General features: G+C 41.7%; 1 protein-coding gene across 4 annotated transcripts in view; it reads right to left on the bottom strand.

The window, feature by feature from the left end:
- Positions 1–19,405, bottom strand: part of prr16 (proline rich 16) — a 236,849-nt gene that overhangs the window by 40,333 nt on the left and 177,111 nt on the right. The window contains exons 3-4 of one of the 4 annotated variants that reach the window (XM_072584318.1): positions 17,550–17,723; positions 2,433–2,596 (exon numbers count right to left, since the gene is read on the bottom strand). The exons of 2 other annotated variants lie outside the window; for them this stretch is intronic. The gene's annotated coding sequence lies outside the window, so the exon portion shown is untranslated. The remainder of the gene's footprint in view (positions 1–2,432; positions 2,597–17,549; positions 17,724–19,405) is intronic. One more of the 4 variants, XM_072584315.1, reaches the window with a different exon arrangement.

Here is a 19,405-nt window from a genome sequence, read left to right as displayed (position 1 = left end):
TTGCATATCAGATCTCCATACTGAAGACTTGATCTATCAAATCAGCATAATACTCACAAAATCCCTGCAGTGTGGAATCAAGCCATTCAGGCCATCATATCCATGCCAACCCTCCAAAAGGATCCCACCCAAATGCACATTCCCCCTACTCTATACCTGCATTTCCCATGGCTAATACACCTAGACTGCACATCCTTGGACACTTGGGGCAATTTAACATGGCCAATCCACCTAATTGCACAACTTTGGACTGTTGGAGGAAACCGGAGTACCCGGAGGAAACCCATGCAGACATGAGTAGAATGTGTAAACCCGACACAGGCAGTCTCCTGAGGCTGGAATTAAACCCGGGTCCCTGGCACTGTGAGACAGCAGTGCTAACCTCTGAGCCACCATGCCATGCAGTGCTCATGCTATTTGGCTTTGGAACTCCGATGTGGACAAAAAATGGCCAGCAGAACTGACAGTAATGACAACAGGAGCAGCACCATTGGAGCAATAACAGCCTGATCTTTATAGAATCGAAAAGTGAGGCGCAGGAAAAGCACAGCATATCAAGCAGCATCCGGGGAGCAGGAGAGCCGACATCTTGGGCATAAGCCCCCAACCTACCACTCATGATGCGAGAGGAGTAGCTTGCAGGAGGTCACATCCACAACTCGGGAATTATGGGCGGTTATAAACTTCCTGGAGATGCTGCAATACAGATGTCTTGGGAGGCCCGAGGCCTCTCAGCAGCTGCTGATCAATATTTGCAGCCTGTTGGAGTAAGATCTGTTCCTATTGGATCTAGTGACCATGCTTCATTGGTGGTAGTCAACGTTGATACCCCTCAACCTCTTTTCCTCTGGTTTCTGCCAGGGATTTGCTACAGGCAACTGCAAGATTTGCAGTCAGTAACACCCAAATACATAAAACAGATGACTGACTATTTCACAGAGCAGGCAATTATGCCATTGATGATACCAGTCAAAGTGAGCAGGCACACAGGTTTCGGGCTTTAGCCAACTTGACAGAAGTGGAGTGTGCCAGCAGCTTTAACATGAAGCCAATACCACACACATCAGGGCACCCACTGGCAATGCTTCATAACATTTTTCATCATGCAAAACATACTAATCAGCTCACTGCTTGGATACAAGGGGCACCCACTTGAAACATGCCTGATGAGTCCAGTGAGGAAACCAATCAATGAGGACATATTTGATGTCCAGATGTTTCACAGGAGAAATCATTGAAATGGTTCAGATGCCTGGAGAGATCTGGAAGTTTTCTGAAGTACACAGCAAGCAGGGACTCCAGAATGATTGTGGTGCATCCTGTTCCACATAGGATCATGCAGCAGCAAAGTTTGGTCATGCAGGAAGAATAGGTATAAAGCATCGATCCTCTTTGGACAATTCTGACATCAAAGAAAGGGACAAAGCACTAGCTCAGCTGCACAATGCTGCCAAGGTGCCTCATTACCAAGAATCACGCTTAGGATCCATCAGTCCATCCACTTGACAACATTTGCAAGGAATGGTTCACCAAACCCTGCACTCCTGCACCCATCCACTCCCCCCCCCCCAACAATAGAGGTGACCAAAACAACTAAGCATTCCTTTTCATCGCCTTTCAACCCATCGCTTGATGTTAATTCTTGTCCTACTATTCATTACAAGTGAAAAAGGTGACTTAAGAGGCAGTCAATGAAAATAGACTACTTTGCTAAGTGGTGGAAACAATTAATATTTACATGGCTCTGCCTGGTCTATAACGACACCAAAGCTATGATCCTTGCCAATGGATGCAGCACAATTCGATCTTAGATGATACCAGGATCACATAGTCAGCCTTAGCTTCAGGATGTAAATAACACCAGTGTGTCTATTCACTCGGAAACTGAACTCCGGGCAATTATATACTTCAGAGAAATATTGATCAGAAAATGGCCTTTCCACTGGAATAGTTGGGCTCTCAGAGCTGAGGAGCAGGAATCAGCCATTCCATCCCTCAACCCTTTCCCTGATTCAACTACATCATAGAAATATAGCCATCAAGGCCAGTCCACCCTTCTGTAAGATCATGGCTGATCTGACTTTAACCTCAAATCCACATTTCCACATACCCCTGGTAACCTTTCACCTCATTCCTTAAAAAATAACCGATCCACTTATGCCTTTCACCACCTTTTGAGAACAAACGCTTCAAAGACACACAATGCCCTAAGAGGAAAACAAAAGTTTCATTTTTGTTTTATGATCCATAATAGAAAACATCATCACCATATCTACCCCTCAAGACTTCTCAGGATTTGTAAACTCCAACAGATACAATCTAGCCTGTCCAACCTTTCTTCATTAGACAATCCCCACATTCCAGATATTACTCAAGTAAACTTTCTTTGAAATACTTTCAATGCATTTACATCCCTCCTTAAATATGCCAACCTTTGTAAAGGGAAGGTCCAGGCCACTGCTGCCCTTGGAGCATGCCCTGGAGTGTCAGGGAATGTTGACTAAAGATGAATACCCAGAGGAGAGGCCAATAGGTTGGAGCCGTGAGGTCTGACCTTCATGTCAGAAACTGTCACCATCTAGTTCATCTCCACTGCCTGGGAAAACAACAAACAGCACATAAATGAGGTGAAATTAGGCAACAATGACTTGTTTATGCATTCAAATAGACCTCTCCCTCTCTCAGTGAGATTCTTATCTCACTATTCAAACTGTGTTTGGAAAATTGGACTTGTTAATCTCGATGTTGAGTCGCTCACTATTGCCCTCATCAGCCAGGGGCTGGGAAGACTCCACCCAACAATTCAATGGAGTCAGGTTAGATTTGCGTCATATCAATTTATGAGCTGAAAAAGATAACTGCAGTTTGCTGCAATATTATGGTTTTGCCAGATTTCCCTACAATATTGTTGGTCTTGCTACATTGCTAAAGAATATCTAAAGAGCTTGCTGAGGCAAGGAAAACGTTAAGTTGTGGTTTCACCTTGCCATGAGGTAGGAAGAAAGAGTAAGATCATGTGGCATTGAATCTCTTCCTGAGAGAATACATATCATTGACTGGCAAAACATGTAGTCAAGCATAGCTCCTTAAAGGATATTATTACTCCATTTTCAATAGATGTTAAACAAAATAAGAAATTAGTACAACATCGCACGAGCATGTAATTTATTATTTGCATTGATTTAAATGTACAAATCAATTAGTTACATAATAGAGAATTGATCTTACATTGAAAACAACATGCAAACAGCCCACTTAGTGAAAACAAAGATCAGCAGTGAGTCTGTTTCAAGGATCACAAAAATAATCATGGCTTTGGTTACCTATACTATAAGTTTTGTTAAAGGGTGAGTGGTCATTATGTATAATTTGCATGATAAATGAACTTGTAAATTGCCTACAGTCCTCAGGAAAGTTAGATTTATGTCCATAGATGTGGGGGCTGACTGAGTACTGAAAAATTAATGCGTCTCAAACATTTAGAAGCAATTTTGCACTTCTGTGTAATATGCTCACAGTGCTTGGCATTCTCATTTTAATACCAATATCAGTGAAATATGTTGAGTTTATTTTCGGAAGTCCTGGCTGCAGTGGAGGAGGCCAGCATGAATTGAGACCAGCATTAAACATGACCATTTTTGTGCTTTAAATTACATATATCAAAACAGTCAGGGCAGTGCAAGGAAGCGATTGAACCCTTACAGGAAACAACAGTGATGTTCTTGAGAGGTTTCAGAAGATAACTGAAAAAATACACAACATTGCACTCGTTGCTAGGCACAACTACCAGACAAAGGAATGGAAAGTGGCAGGTGGGGATACCATTTGAAGTCGATAATTGTAGTCTCTTAAAAATGAATATTATCTTAAAGCTAACGCCATATGACATTTAATACAAAGCACCCACAGCCTGAAGATCACAATAGTAGTTACAGCAGTGAAAAATGTAAGAAAATACTTGTTTAGTATCTCCCCCCATCTCCCGTGGCTCCACACAAAGTCTGCCTTGCTGACCTTAGAGAATAGAGTACCTCAAAGATCAGAAAGTCGGCCTTTATGTGGAGCTGCAGGAGATGGGGAGATGCTAAATGAGTATTTTGCATCAGTATTTACTGTGAAAAAGGATGTGGAAGATATAGAATGTAGGGAAATAGATGGTGACATCTTGCAAAATGTCCATATTACAGAGAAGGAAGTGCTGGATGTCTTGGAAGTGGATAAATCCCCAGGACCTGAACAGATGTACCCTAGAACTCTGTGGGAAGCTAGGGAAGTGATTGCTGGGCCTCTTACTGAGATAGTTGTATCATTGATAGTCACAGGTGAGGTGCCAGAAGGCTGGAAGTTGGCTAATGTGGTTCCACTGTTTAAGAAAGGTGGTAAGGACATGCCAGGGAACTATAGACCAGTGAGCCTGATCTCAGTGGTGCGCAAGTTGTTGGAGGGAATCCTGAGGGACAGGATGTACATGTATTTGGAAAGGCAAGGACTGATTAAGAATAGTCAACATGGCTTTGTGTGTGGGAAATCATGTCTCATAAACTTGATTGATTTTTTTTGAAGAAGTAACAAAGAGGATTAATGAGGGCAGAGTGATAGATGTGATCTATATGGACTTTAGTAAGGCATTTGACAAGGTTCCCCATGGGAGACTGGTTAGCAAGGTTAGATCTCATGGAATACAGGGATAATTAGCCATTTGGATACAGAACTGGCTCAAAGGTAGAAGACAGAGGGTGCTAGGTGGAGGGTTGTTTTTCAGACTGGAGGCCTGTGACCAGTGGAGTGCCACAAGGATTGGTGCTGGGTTCACTACTTTTCTTGCATGTGAGCATAAGAGGTATAGTTAGTAAGTTTGCAGATGACACCAAAATTGGAGGCGTAGTAGACAGCGAAGAAGGTTACCTTGGATTACAACGGGATCTTGATCAGATGGGCCAAGTGCTGAGAAGTGGCAGATGGAGTTTAATTTGGATAAATGTGAGGTGTTGCATTTTGGGAAAGCAAATATTAGCAGGACTTATACACTTAATGGTGAGGTCCGAGGGAGTGTTGCTGAACAAAGAGACCTCAGAGTGCAGATTCATAGTTCCTTGAAAGTGGAGTTGCCAGTAGCTAGGATAGTGAAGAAGGCGTTTGGTATGCTTTCCTTTATTGGTCAGAGTGTTGAGTGTCATGTTGCGATTTTACAGGACATTGGTTAGGCCATTGTCGGAATATTGCGTACAATTCTGGTCTTCTTATCGGAAAGATGTTGTGAAACTTGAAAGGGTTCAGAAAAGATTTACAAGGATGTTGCCAGGGTTGGAGATTTGAGCTAGAAGGAAAGGTTGAAGAGGCTGGGGCTGTTTTCCCTGCAGTGTCGGAGGTTGAGGCGTGACCTTACAGAGGTTTATAAAGTCATGAGGGGCATAGATAGAAAAAATAGACACGGTCTTTTCCCTGGGGTTGGGGAGTCCAGAACTAGAGGGCATAGGTTTAGGGTGAGAGGGGAAAGATATAAAAGAGACCTAAGGGGCAACTTTTTCATGCAGAGGGTGTTACGTATATGGAATTCGCTGCCAGATGAAGTGTTGGAGGCTGGTACAATTGCAACATTTAAAAGACATCTGGATGGGTATATGAATAGGAAGGTTTGGGAGGGAAATGGGCTGTGTGTGGGCAGGTGGGATTAGATTGGGTTGGGATATCTGGTCGGCATGGACGAGTTGGTCTGAAGGGTCTATTTCCGTGCTGCACATCACTATTCCTCTATAACTCGCCACTTTGTGGATGTATAGGAAGAATTGGTCAGCCAATGGCAAAAGGAAGCAGAAAGATAGGGAGAAAAAATTAATTGCTGAGAGTTTTTCCTATTTCCTCTTCAAAGCCTAACCTCGCTCACTACATTATATCTATTTTGTTGCAAACCTCAAACCTTATTCCTTCCTGTCATTCAATGCGGCTTCTCTTCCACTGTCATAATTCCCTGAATATGCGACTCACTCCTGCTATTTGCCTGAAAATAATTCTGAATGGAACTACACCCAAATTATTCATCTGATACATGATTTAACTCAACCACAATGACAACTCTGACATCAGTGTACCAGTTGTCCCTGCAGCTATGGAAATAATATTATTCTATACAAATAAATCATAATCCTCCCTTTATGGTAGGTCAGAGAGAAACTAATTGAATATGAACCTAATATTTGATATTACCAAGTGAAAGGTCAGAGTTTATTTATTTAAAAAAGAAAAATAGCAGATCAGATTTCCATATATGTAATAAAGGAGGATTTCTGTCTCCTGACTGGTGTCTATCAATCACCTGTCTTTACTCTATTTTGTTTTTTAAAGCTTGTGGTTTCAAACAGTTTGGGAACAGACATTAATTCTGAACTTAATTCCCTTTACTCAGTGAAAACTAGCTGAGTGGCACATAAAATGAGCACAGCAACGCACCCCCACCAGTTTTGCTGCCTTCTCACCATGTCTCAACGTTACCCTGATAGTTTGAGCAGAATACTCACAGAAACGAAGTGAGATTCGATTTTAAGTATACAGATCTAATGTCAATGATGTCTATCTATTTTTATAACCCTAACGGCCATACACCTATTCCAACCGCATTGTCGCTAAACCCCAACTTGGTGTCTCCTTCACCTCACAATTGGAAGGCCTTTGCTGCTCTATTGTTGACATCCTACTGTGCATCAACCTCTGTTCCCCTGTAATACCATCTTTGCGAAATTCCATAGGCTTATTATCTTGTCATCCTCAAACATATCAAATTCAAAATCCTTGACTAATCAAGTTTTAAGACAATTACAGATGAATTAAGCCAATTAACTAATCTTACAGCACTCATGGAGAAATATCCTAAATCTTCTCATTGAAGTATGTTTAATGGCCATATCAAAAGTGTCCTCAGATTGACCTGCAAACTGCAAACTTGGAAGTTTCTTAACTTCTTTTTAGTTTACAGGTGTTTCAATTTAAAGAAGAAACAACAGCAAAGCTTTCATCTTATGCAAATAATGACGAGTTTATTGCAAAATTACTGCTACAATTATTCATGTGGAAGTGACGAGGGTACTGGCAAAAGAAAAAATAAGCGTGATAAGTCATTAAGGATAAAAAATATTTATGGAGGTTAAAGATACAACTCTAATACTGTGAAGGCCTATTGCTTGCTTGCAAATTCCCTTTTTTTTAAATGAATTGGTTGAAAACCTGAAGTTAACTTCAGCAGCTGTGAAGGCTTCTGCAGTTGAGTAGTTGAATATGACTCCCACATGCAGGCTGAGTAGAACACAGATTCTGGGAAAGACTAAAGGGATTTTTGCTTCGCTGTTATGGTCGTGTCCCTTGGTAGTCTGGTTTAGTAGAGCGGTCTTTTCACTGGATGGCCTTTTGTCATCTCTCTGTTGCTCATCTCTCATTGGTGCTTCTCAAAGTATTTCCTTGAGGGTGAGTTCTGTCCAAAATGGTTGCTCAGAGCCTGTCTTAGACGCACTAAAACTTAAAATGGTTACTAGCCAAAACTGTCACATCACATTTCCATATTAGGTATTGGGTTGGCCTCGGCCTGAGGCATAGACCATTTCATTTTTTTAGCCATTTCAGCGATTAGCTTGGATGGCTCTCATTTTTAGTTTGTGGTGACATTGGAAGTGCTGTTCATGGTTCTAGGGGATATGTTGTTGGAGTTTCTGGAAGTGTATTCAACGTGTTCCTCTGAAAGGATAAATATCCTAATATCGACCATAAAACTACCTTTATATCATTTGAATAATTTCTATCATTTAGTTCTACTTCCACAATTTAACTTGAAGAAATATTCCAAGGTCACAATTTTCTGTTTTTAATCTTAAAAAAGCTTATTTAAAATTTCTTTTTGGCACCTATTTTCACACCTGAGAAAATCTTAGAATAATGATTCATCGCCCTCAAAACCAGCCATATGGTTCTGTTGTGCACACCTCCTGGTCTTTAAGTTTTTGTGTATTTGTCATCGGTCCATGGAATATGGTGACTAGTATCAAGGCCAGCATTTAGTTACCTCCTCTAACTGCCTCTGAGAAAGTTGTGAGGTAGGAGCATGAGAAGCCACATTCCTGAACCATTGATCTAACCATTTTGACTGAAAGAACAGCAGTACAATTCTAAATCAGAACAGAGATACTCATGAAGCTGCTTTTCTCTCATTAATTGTTTCATTGTCCACCATTATTCCAGAATGGATGCTGCAGGACTGCAAACCTTTAATCAATTGTGGAATCACTTTGCTCTGTGTCTTATGCTGTTTCTAACTTTTAGTACACATACTGTTGTGTATAGTCACTTCACAAAACTGGCATCTTATGTTCTATGCCTGATGCAGCTCTTGGAATGCTCTCCTCCACTCTTCACTGAATTAGGGTGGATCCCCCAGCCAGATGGTAATGACAAGAGTCGGTTTGTTTGGTTACTGTTTGTGGTGGAGTAGCAATTCTATCATTACTGATGGCACAAGTTTTGAGCTCTTAGCTTTGTTCTTACCTTATTTCATTTAAGCAGTGATAGTGACATACAATATGATGGAATTTAGTCTCACTGTGAACTTGAGACCTCAGGGACTTTGCAGTAGTCATTTGTACCATTCTTGTCAAGCAATAGATACATATGCAGCAGGTAGATCAGTGAGAACATGGTCACATTGGTGTTTCCCTCTTGTTGACTCTCTCCTCTTCTGTAGCCCAACCTGGCAGATATATCATTCAGGTTTTATCTAGCTCGATCAGTCATGGTTCTTAGCTACACTCGATAGTGAACACTGAAGTCCCCATCTAGCGTACAGTTTTGCTGCCTTTAACTGCCAAGTGAAGTTCAACACACGGATTCATCAGCAGTAGTTGGTGATAATCTGCAGGATATTTCCATTACCACCCTTGGACTGATCTCATGGCCTCAGTATGTCACCCTTTTTTTTAGACTTAACGATTGATCTAGTTTTCATCTAAAAATGTGCTGTCCACTTTCCTAATTTGTCCAGCTTGATCTGTAATGTCCAATGATTTCTGTTCTTATTCTCCAGCCCCTCCTGGTTTGAGACGATCTGTAAACCTGACCAATTTGAATTGGGTTAGGAATGAGAAGCAAAAGAAATTCCAATCACAAAAGACCATGCTCAGTACTTTTTCCCACTTTATTCTAGAAATGCTTGTCTTCTCTTCTGCCTGTTTTTCAAGGATATATCCTGAGTTACCACAGCTTTATATTTAAATAATAGCCAACAATATTGCACTTAAAAGTTATCCAAGATTGTGTTCGTGTTTCTAGTGTTTCCTGACGAAGACAGGAGAGTTTTCACTGAACACGGCCGATAACCAACTTTCCAGGATTTTAGTTTGCTCTATCTCTGTAGGTCAGCATATGCTGTCATTTGATACCACATTCGAGACCCCTTTTCAGCCTTGCTGTAAGCATCTCCAGTAGTCTCCATCCCATTTTATAACACTCTTCCTAAGCTGCCCAGCTTTTTATTCCAATGCCTTATTTCAAAAATATTTTCAAATCCCACCAATATATCTTTGTCAATCACAGAACTATGTCTAATTGTTACCTTTGTAAAGTGGTTTTGAAAATTTTTTACGTTAAGGATGCTATAAATATGGTGGTCATTGTTACTGACTCACTTTTTGATTCTGTTAGCCTTTATTTTTCTCAGTAATTTGACTGCAAAGTTTAGAATTTCAGAGCTGCGATGCTCCCCTTTTTTAGAATTGAGTGCAATCACAAACTATTCATTGTAAGGGAGATTCGGGAACTTCACAGCTCTGTACTTTGTTATTTTGTCCATATTTCTCCTCGTTCTGAAGGAATTGATTCTTGGCTAAAGTGGAGTTGCATTTTCATTAGTCCCATGAATGCTAGTGGCTTAGCCAGGTGATCCTTCTTGATATATCAACTTTAACAGTCAATGGCAGGGAGGCTATTTATCCATATCGATATCAAGTTCAGTCTGACCCTATCCCTTTGCAATTTCATTTTGTAGTGATAAGAGGAACACAATTTATGGCTTTCTTTCAGGGACACCGATGTCAAAAGTTAAATGAAAAACAAAAAGGCAGTTTTCCTCTGAAGACTGCAGAACCATGCAAATATTGATGAAGGTCCCAGGGAGAATACAATCGAATCCCTGCAGTTTGGAAACAGGCCATTTGGCCCATCAAGGCAAAAGTGAGGACTGTAGATGCTGGAAATCAGAGTCTAAATTAGAGTGGTGCTGGAAAACACAGCAGGTCAGGCAGCATCCGAGGAGCAGGAAAATCGTCGATTTTCCTACTCCTCAGATGTTGCCTGACCTGCTCTGCTTTTCCAGCACCACTCTAATCTCGACACTTGGCCCATCAAGTCCACACTGACCCTGTGAAGAGCATCCTGCTCACGTCCATTTCTGAAATCCTGCATTTCCCATGGCTAACCCTCTTCATCTGCATATCTCTGAATACCATGGGCAATTTAGCATGGCCAATCCACCTAACCTGCAAATCTGTGGGAGGACATCAGAGCACCCGGAGGAAACCCACGCAGACATGGAGAGAATACGCAAACTCCACACAGACAGTCACCCAAGGCTGGAATTGAACCCAATTCCCTGTTGCTGTGAGGCAGCAGTGCTAATCACTGAGCCATCATGCCGATGCAGGGACAGGGTTGGCGTAGACGCAAACAAAAATATTGTCTCTTCGGGAAGTGTCTGATCATCTCATGCAGCTGAACTCGGCCAAAGAAGAGCCATATAGCTGTTACAATTTTAAATGTGGGACACCTTGCAAATGATAAAAAGGTAATAGGCTATGGGCATTACAGAAGAAAGTAAGGACTGCAGATGCTGGAGAACAGAGTCAAGAGTGTGGTGCTGTAAAAGCACAGCAGGTCAGGCAGCGTCTGAAGTGCAGAAGAATTGATGTTTGGTCATAAGCTCTTTATCACTATGGGCATTACAGGAGCAATACTTCACAAACCCTAACCCAATCACAGATTAATCCTAACCCTTATTATTTTTGAAGTTTCTCAATGGTTGTCACCTTCTGAAATTTTGTATCTTCTGGAACTTCCGCAGCAAATTGGAGGATGGCAAATCTAACACACTATTTTAAACAAAAAGAGGCAGAGAGAAAACTGAGAATTACAAACTCCTTAGTTTAACATGAGTAGAAGGGAACATGCAGATGTCTATTATAAGGATATGATAACAGGAAATATAGATAATGCCAAAAGAATTGCACAAAGTCAACATGGTTTTATGAAAAGAAAATCTTCTTGACAAACCTAAAGGAGTTCTTTGACAATGTAACTTGTGTAAAAGATGAAAGATAATCAAGTGATGTGGTGCATTTGGATTTTCAGAAAGCTTTTGATGAAGTCCCACATAAGAGATTAGTGTACAAGATCAAAGTACATGGGATTGGTTAGCAGACAGGAAACAGAATATGAATACATTCATCATTTATGGAGTGGAAGTATGTTCAGTGCTTGGGCCCCACTCATTCACAATACATATCGATGATTAGAAAGAATCAAACGATGAGAATCAAATGTAATATTTCCAACTTTGCTTACGGTACAAAACAAGGTGGGATTATGAATGGTGAAGAGGATATCAACAGGATTCTGGCCAACTTAGACAACGTGAGTGAGTGTACAGATATGAGTCAGATGCAATACAAACTGGATAAATATGAGATTGTCAGAAGTTGGCAGGATACACTTGGCACCCTCTGAGCCGTCAAACCATAAATGGCCCCAGGGTTGCTGCAGCAAAACTCTATGGCCAACAGGCTCTATTGTAGTGCAGGCTTCCTCCACACCCAGCTGCAGATCTCAGGACTGCACTCAGGGAAAGTGGGAAGCAAAGGAAGACTTTCTGACGGCACCACATGTGGCATAAGCAAAATTAATTGTAAATGTGTTGTAAACGTGTTCAGACATTTGGAAATAGATGTTCACTTTCCAGGTCAAAATACGCGTTGCTTTTGCATCACAACCATTCTTGGCATTGATTTCTGTTTCTATATGATGTGGTCAGGAAAGCTCGGAGCCCAAATTCAAATCTAAATTGTAGCAATCCCATAGTACTGTCGCCCTTTAAAGACCCCAAAAAGAAGGCGCCATCCCCACAGAATGAAACATTTACTGCGTCCATTCCAGCTATCATGGCAGCCATTTTCAGCTCCTTCACATACCTGTTTCCATTCATCAAAATGGAAGAAAACAGTGGTCACATACAGTGAGTCTCAAGCTCAGCCTCTTTCCTTCAGTGAACTCCCAAATGTACACATTCCCTTCTTGGTAGCCCACCCTGTCAACCCCATTAGCAATGCACTTGCCCCATTCCCATTCATCCCATCTTTCTAACTGTTCGCCTGCCCAATTTATCCCCTCAGGCACAGCCATAATGAGTCATGACACGAGCTATAGAAATGCACTCTACCCCAGCAAGCTCAGGTGTTGTTGATTGTCAATGAGCCTCCCTCCACTCTCACATATTATCACCCATTCCATGTCATATACGCCCTTATATGTTGGATTCTCCAAGAAAGAGTATTTCTTCCTTCCCAGCTAAAAGATGGTAGACCTGAGAGGTGTGAATGTGTCCACAATTCTGACAGCTGCCTTGCAGTAATTAAATGTTGGGGGCACCACTCATTGCGTTAAGGCGAGGCTTCTGTCCCTTTCCCAGGAGAAATTCCCACTTTACATCCAGCCAGCAGCCCTGCAGTTGCAGCAGCACGATCATGCAGAGACTACAGCCAGTTCCATTGTGCTAAGGCGCCTTGGTAAGTCTGGGGCGTAAGTGAGGGTTGTAAAAAGGGACAGACAGGCACCTGTGTTGAAGGGTTAAAGGGAGCATGACCTTTCTTTTGGGTGGGGAGTGGTGTTTGCCTCAGATGGACCCTCTGGGCCTGGAAATGAGGGATTCCCCTCCTCCCTCACATCACCCTGCGCAACTAAATCTGTTTGGTTTGCTGCATGGTGTGGGTTCCCCGTCACCACTGGTAAAATACTATATTCAGCATGATGAAACTCAAAAGCAGCCATGAAATAATCAGTTAAGGACCTCAACAGGCCTTTCTTAACCGCACTGTGGTTACACCCTGAACACTGGAAGACAGCTCACCACCGTCTTCCAGAAGGCGATTGGTTATGGCCATTAAATCAGTGACACCCACGAGAGGAAAGGAAAGGGTGGACAGGCCACTCGATGCCTCCCCTGCCCACATGCAAAATTGTGGACAGGTCAGGAGAGTGGGTTGTCCATGCTGGATGTTCTCTGTGTGCTAGCCATCAGGTCCGCCTCCCAAAGGTCCATTAAATCCAGCCTCAGTCCCTACAACTTAAATTGCAGCTCAAAACAATTCTGAGGTAGGACACATGGCTGGGCAGAAATCAAACCACGCAAAACCTGAAGTGGGTAAAAGGATGGAAACAGTGGATTGACACAAAAGAGACCCAAAAATCAATGAGAATCAGTATGAAATACCTTTAAGGATTCAACCTACAAAAGGTCAAAATGCACTTTCTCTTTGATGCCTATTCCATATGGGGATGCGTTATTACCTGCAGAATCCTTGCAAAAAGCATTGGAAAATGCAGTTGACAGCTCACTGCACCAATTTGCATACAGTGTCTGAGTAAAAGCATTTGTTTCTTTCAATTGAAAATTCCCACAGGATCCTTCCCAATTTTCTAATCCTGTTCAATCACCACATTTATTAGAAAGATCTGTACTAATGCATTGATTATATGTAATTCTGCCTCATCATGCAACCCATCTGTCTCCATGTATATTCTTTAGATGTTTTTTCCGTCTTAAATTCACCATCTCTCTCTCTCTCTCTCTTTTTCCAACTGACAGCTATTGCTCTTTATCTCTATTTGTAACCCATTAGCAGTGAAATGTGAGTTTTGCTGCACAGCAGGGAGCTGCACTTGATGGTGTGCAGGCTGAACAATCTGGACAACAATATTGAAGCAGACCCTTTTCGCAACCCATGCTTTCTTCAAGTCTGGCATTCCCACTGTGAGTGCATACTGCTATGGGATCACCACTTTCCTTCATATTATCACTCAGAAAACATTGCAAATTTAAATCCCTGATTTTCTTTTTGCCAATCTTCTCCTGTCTCCTCTCTGAAGTGTGGGCTTTTTTTTAACCTCATGGGCAGCAGACTCTCTTCATCATAAATTGACTAGTGTACCATTTAACTCAGCCAATCTGATCCTGTTCTCATTCCACATGTGCAAACTTCAACCAAGGTATACTGGATATTGTTAAGACCCGCACAGTGACACAGTGGTTAGCACTGCTGCCTCACAGTGCCAGAGACATGGGTTCAATGCCCGCCCCAGGCAACTGTCTATGTGGAGTTTGCACATTCTTCCTGTGTCTGCATGGGTTTCCTCCCACAGTCCAAAGATGTGCAGATTAGGTGAATTGGCCATGCTAAAATTGCCCATAGTGTTAGGTGAAGAGGGAAATGGGTCTGGGTGGGTTGCTCTTCGGAAGGTCGGTGTGGACTTGTTGGGCCAAAGAGCCTGTTTCCACACTGTTAGTAATCTAATCTATTCACATCAAGAGATCCAGGGAACAGAAGTTTTTTTCTCACTCATAGGATGTGGGCATTGCCAGCTAGCAAGCTTTTATTGCCTGTTTTGAAGGATGTCATTTGATCTGATTGCTGGCCACTACTCCATTTTTAAGTCTGTGTCAAGTATGATTGAGAGGAAGTGGGCAATCCATGACAAATGGAGACTGAAGGACTGGATGTGTTGGAGTGCATAATGATACCTTACTTTTCATTTGTAAGTTTCCATCAAACCTTTAACAATTTTTTAGTGGTGCCTCATTAAGTAGTGTTACTTCTTTTAATTTGAAGACACATGTAATTGGCCAAATATAAAAGAGGCAGAGGGAAAAGGAAGGACAATGATTATTAAATGCATTGAAATCAATAGTAGTAACTATTTTACCAAAGGTGAACCTAAGATGCGGCCCTAACAGATGAATTGCATCCAGATTGGCATCTGTAGCTTATCACTGTTAACAAGATGAGACTGAAAGCCCCATTGTCCAGTGAATCCTGAATTGACATCTTTGAGCATGCATGCCAGTTGGCACAATGCCTATCCCGTAATTGTTTCTGATGCAATACTAAACTCTTACCACAGGATTTGTGCTTCTTGTTTATGTAGTCAATTGAGTAACATGCAAGGAAAATGTCTTCCAAAACTATTGAAAATGGCTTGTACAAATGCTGAGTGAAGTGGTAACCCATCAGCCTGGGGCAAATATACAAAGCAACAAAGAAACTTTTAAGAGTTCCAAAGTCGAATACAAAAAATAATCTTGTAAACATTCGAAAGCCTATTAATAAATACTTTTATAAATGTATTAAGAGTGAGAGAATGATGAGTGATATGTGGGACCATCTGCAGACATGTCACTTCCAGTTCTGAATGGTTATGGACATTTAAAAACAACAGAAGAGGAGACTGCAAAATTCTTCATTCTCAATGAGAGGGATCTCAGCACACTTGTGCAAAAGGTAGGAAGAAAACAATTACAACTCTCTTCAGTCAGGAGTCATGAATGGACTCATAGTTCCTCTGAGGTCCCCTTTTCAGCCAATTTGATTCAAATCAAGACGTAGCTGAAGGTGTTAGGTATGTCAAAGCCAACTGGTATTGACAAAATTCCAGCTGTAGCATTGAAACATTCTGCCCCAGAAGCAGCCAGGCCCCATCTGCCTGTTTAGGTGAATGTAAAAAGAAATGTGGCTCTATTCAAAGAACAGCAGAGAAGTTGTACCTGATGTTCTAGTTTAATATTTAGCCCTCAATCAACATCACAGAAAACAGAGGTAAAAACAATGACTGCAGATGCTGGAAACCAGATTCTGGATTAGTGGTGCTGGAAGAGCACAGCAGTTCAGGCAGCATCCAAGGAGCAGCGAAATCGATGTTTCGTGCAAATGTCGATTTTGCTGCTCCTTGGATGCTGCCTGAACTGCTGTGCTCTTCCAGCACCACTAATCCAGAATCACAGAATACAGGTTATGGTCACCTTGCTATGTGATGATTTCTACTTATTGTAGAGCTTGAAGATCAAATTAGCAATTCCTACAAAATGTCTGTAGTTTCAAAGAATTCCTACCGTGCAGAAAGAATCATTCAACCCATTGATTTTACACTGATCCTCTGAGAAGCATCCCACCCAGACCTCAGCCTATCCTTATAATCCTGCATTTCCCATGGCTAATCCATCTAATCTGCATATACCTAGATACTGGGGAAAATACAGCATGGTCAATCCACCTATCTGTATACCATTGGACTGTAGGAGGTATTCCGAGCACTCAGGGAAAACCCACGCAAACACGGGCAGAATTTGAAAACTCCACACAGACAACCACCCAAGGCTTAAATCAAACCTGGGTCCCTGGTGCTGTGAAGTAGCTGTGTAGCCACTGAGTTACCATGCCACACTTAAAATACATAAACCAGTGTTTGAACAAGTGTTTCCATTGTGCAGGAATCCGTTGTAATTTTCTTGAATAATAATAAATATTGGTTAATGTAAGCCTGGCAATCCAGTAGGAAGGAAGGAAATCATGAAAATCATCAGGCGAAATATCAGGGAAGCTGCAGAGAAAGGAATGCGGTAGCATGAGGGGAGAAAAGCAAAAGCATATTTACAATGAGGCGTGTTTGTGTGTGTCCATCCATCCGTCCGTGTGAGTGGATCCAAAGTTAGGTTACAATTGGGATTGTTCACCGGATAATTTAACTGCTCCTTGGGTTTTGCCAGAGACAGCTACCGATGGCAACCAACAATCCCAGTTTCCTGGGATGCCAGTTGTCATAGATCCCTCTGTGCAGCTATGGAGAAGACTATTCAAGGTCTTTGTTTACCCCCACCCAATCTTGTTAAGCGTTTGTGCATGTACACTCAACATGTACATGCTATGTATGTGTTGTGTATGTGTGCGTGTGTGTTATATGTGCATCTGTATGTGCATGGGTATGTGTGTGTGTGTGGTGTTTGTGTGTGTGTGGTATATGTATATGTTGTGTGGTGTGCAGTATGTGTGTGTGTGGTGAGCATATTTTTTAGATTAGATTAGATTTATGTGAGTTAATGTGTGTGTTGGTGGGGAGCATAAGTAATGTCTGGGAACAGTGTAGATGTGGTTGTTATTACAGCATTTCGAAAATATTTCATTGACTGTATAGACTTTTAATGGACTATGTAAAGCATCTGTAAATACAAGTATTTTTCTCTTTCTTCCACTTTTTCTCTTTCTGCTGTCTTTTATTTTGCATTTTTCTCTTTTTCAATTCCAGCACAGTGATACAGAGGCACCTACCCAACAGTATAAAAAAATTGTCAGATTGCCTTGCACACTGAAGATCCAACCCAGCCAACTTACCACCCTTACGCTCAATGATCATCAAAGTGATTGAGGATGTGATGACAGTGCTATCAAGTGGCACTTACTCAGTAACAACCTGCTCACCGATGCTTACTTGAGTTTCCACCAGAGGTATTCAGCTCCAGGCTTCATTACAGCCTTGGTGGGCAAAGAAACCGAATTCCAGAGGTGAGATGAGAGTGGCTGCCCCGGCATCAAGGCAGTAATCAACCTAGTACAGCAATTGTTGTCTAAGGGGTTTGGGACCCCGGAGCTACACTGAAATAAATCACAGAGCGTTACATCAGTGAACATAAATAGCACAGCATGGACAGAATTAGAATGACTACACCAGACTGGACCAGATTACACTTGGGTAAGTTTCTGGAAGGCTGACATGAGCTTATGAGCCTGAACATGCAAAGAAGGTAGACTAGCCCTTATCTTGTAACAATAAGAGGCTGGTCAATCTATAATTGCCATGCATAACAGTATTTAGCATTAACAGTGCTACTTTGAAGACTAACTCTAAAGAAAATTCCTTAATTTGCCTCCTCTTCTACCAGAACAGAACTAAGGAACTATGGGTGCTGGAAATCAGAAACAAAAACTAAAGTTGCTGGAAAATCTCAGCTGAAAAGCTCAATTCAACTGACAGTCTGGACCTGAAATGTTAACTCTGCTTTCACTCTGAGTTTTTCCAGCAATTTTTGTTTTTGTTTCCCCTTCCACCAGTTTGAATCTAACCTCAAAGTGTGGTTGTCAAACCATGTGATTAAAAATGGTGGAAGCTATAGGATCCACTGCTTAGAAAATGGTGGTGAAGTGGGGATAGTTGAAGACAGGTAGAGGGTACAACCTGATTGGTCAGTGGGAGAAATGAATCTGGTCGGTGGCAGGGAGCACTGGGAAGGGAGTCGGGGATGGGGTGGGAGTTTATTTGGAATTAGAGAACTCAATGTTGAATTCCTCCAATCACTCCCTTTCCGACATGACCACCCTTGGCCTCCTTCATTGTCAAAATGAACCACGGTGCAAATTGGAGGAACAAGACCTCATCTTCCACCTGGGCAGCCTACAGCCCAGAGGACGCAACATTGAGTTCTCCAATTTGAAATAACCTCCCTCCCCATCCCCTTCCCAGACCCTCTCCCTTCTTTCCACTGCTCCCTGCCACCAACTGGATTCATTTCTCCCACTGACCAACCATTTCTTACCCTCTAACTGTCTTCACCTATCCCCACTTTACCACTCTATCTCCACTACCCCTTTTATCTGCAGCTCCCCCATACCCACCCCCAGTCCTGAAGAAGGGCTATATCTCCTAATGCTGCCTGGCCTGCTATGTCCTTCCAGCCTCCTATCTGTCTATTTTGGATTCCAGCATCTGCAGTTGTTTTGTCTCTGGAAAATTGTGATAGCAATGAAGATTAAAAACAGAGCTGAGATCATCTGGAGAAGAGAAGAATTTAGGCCATCAGAACACCACAAGTCTTAAGAGTTTTACAGTCAGTAATAAGGGAGACATTTTAAGAGATCCTTAAAAGCCCATGAGTAGCTATTGGTCAGTAAACCAAACTGAGTACCCATGAAAAGAAGCAAATTACTGGACAAATGCCAATTGGATCTCTTCAGAGAAAGGACAAAAAAAAATTGTTTTCACCTGGAAAGGTAGGCTGAGAAACACAGTGAGTTAACAAATATCGGAATTATTTACTCATTGGCAAAGTTAACAACAGGAATTGAAGATCATTCTTCAGATACACACTTAAAGAAAACTAGTTAACAAAGAAAAGAATATGGAAGAAAAAAGATATTGGATTATAAAGGTTCAGACTGACAAATTCAATGGTTTACTGAGCAGATAAGATGTTTTATCAATTTTACTCATTGAAAGATGAAAAATAGATGAAGACAAAAAAACACAAATCTGATCACATGGTGTCAAATTCATGTGAATG

This window comes from Chiloscyllium punctatum, chromosome 2, assembly GCF_047496795.1.
Source record: "Chiloscyllium punctatum isolate Juve2018m chromosome 2, sChiPun1.3, whole genome shotgun sequence".
Lineage (NCBI taxonomy): Eukaryota > Metazoa > Chordata > Chondrichthyes > Orectolobiformes > Hemiscylliidae > Chiloscyllium > Chiloscyllium punctatum.
This window is presented reverse-complemented; position numbering and strand designations above follow the sequence as displayed.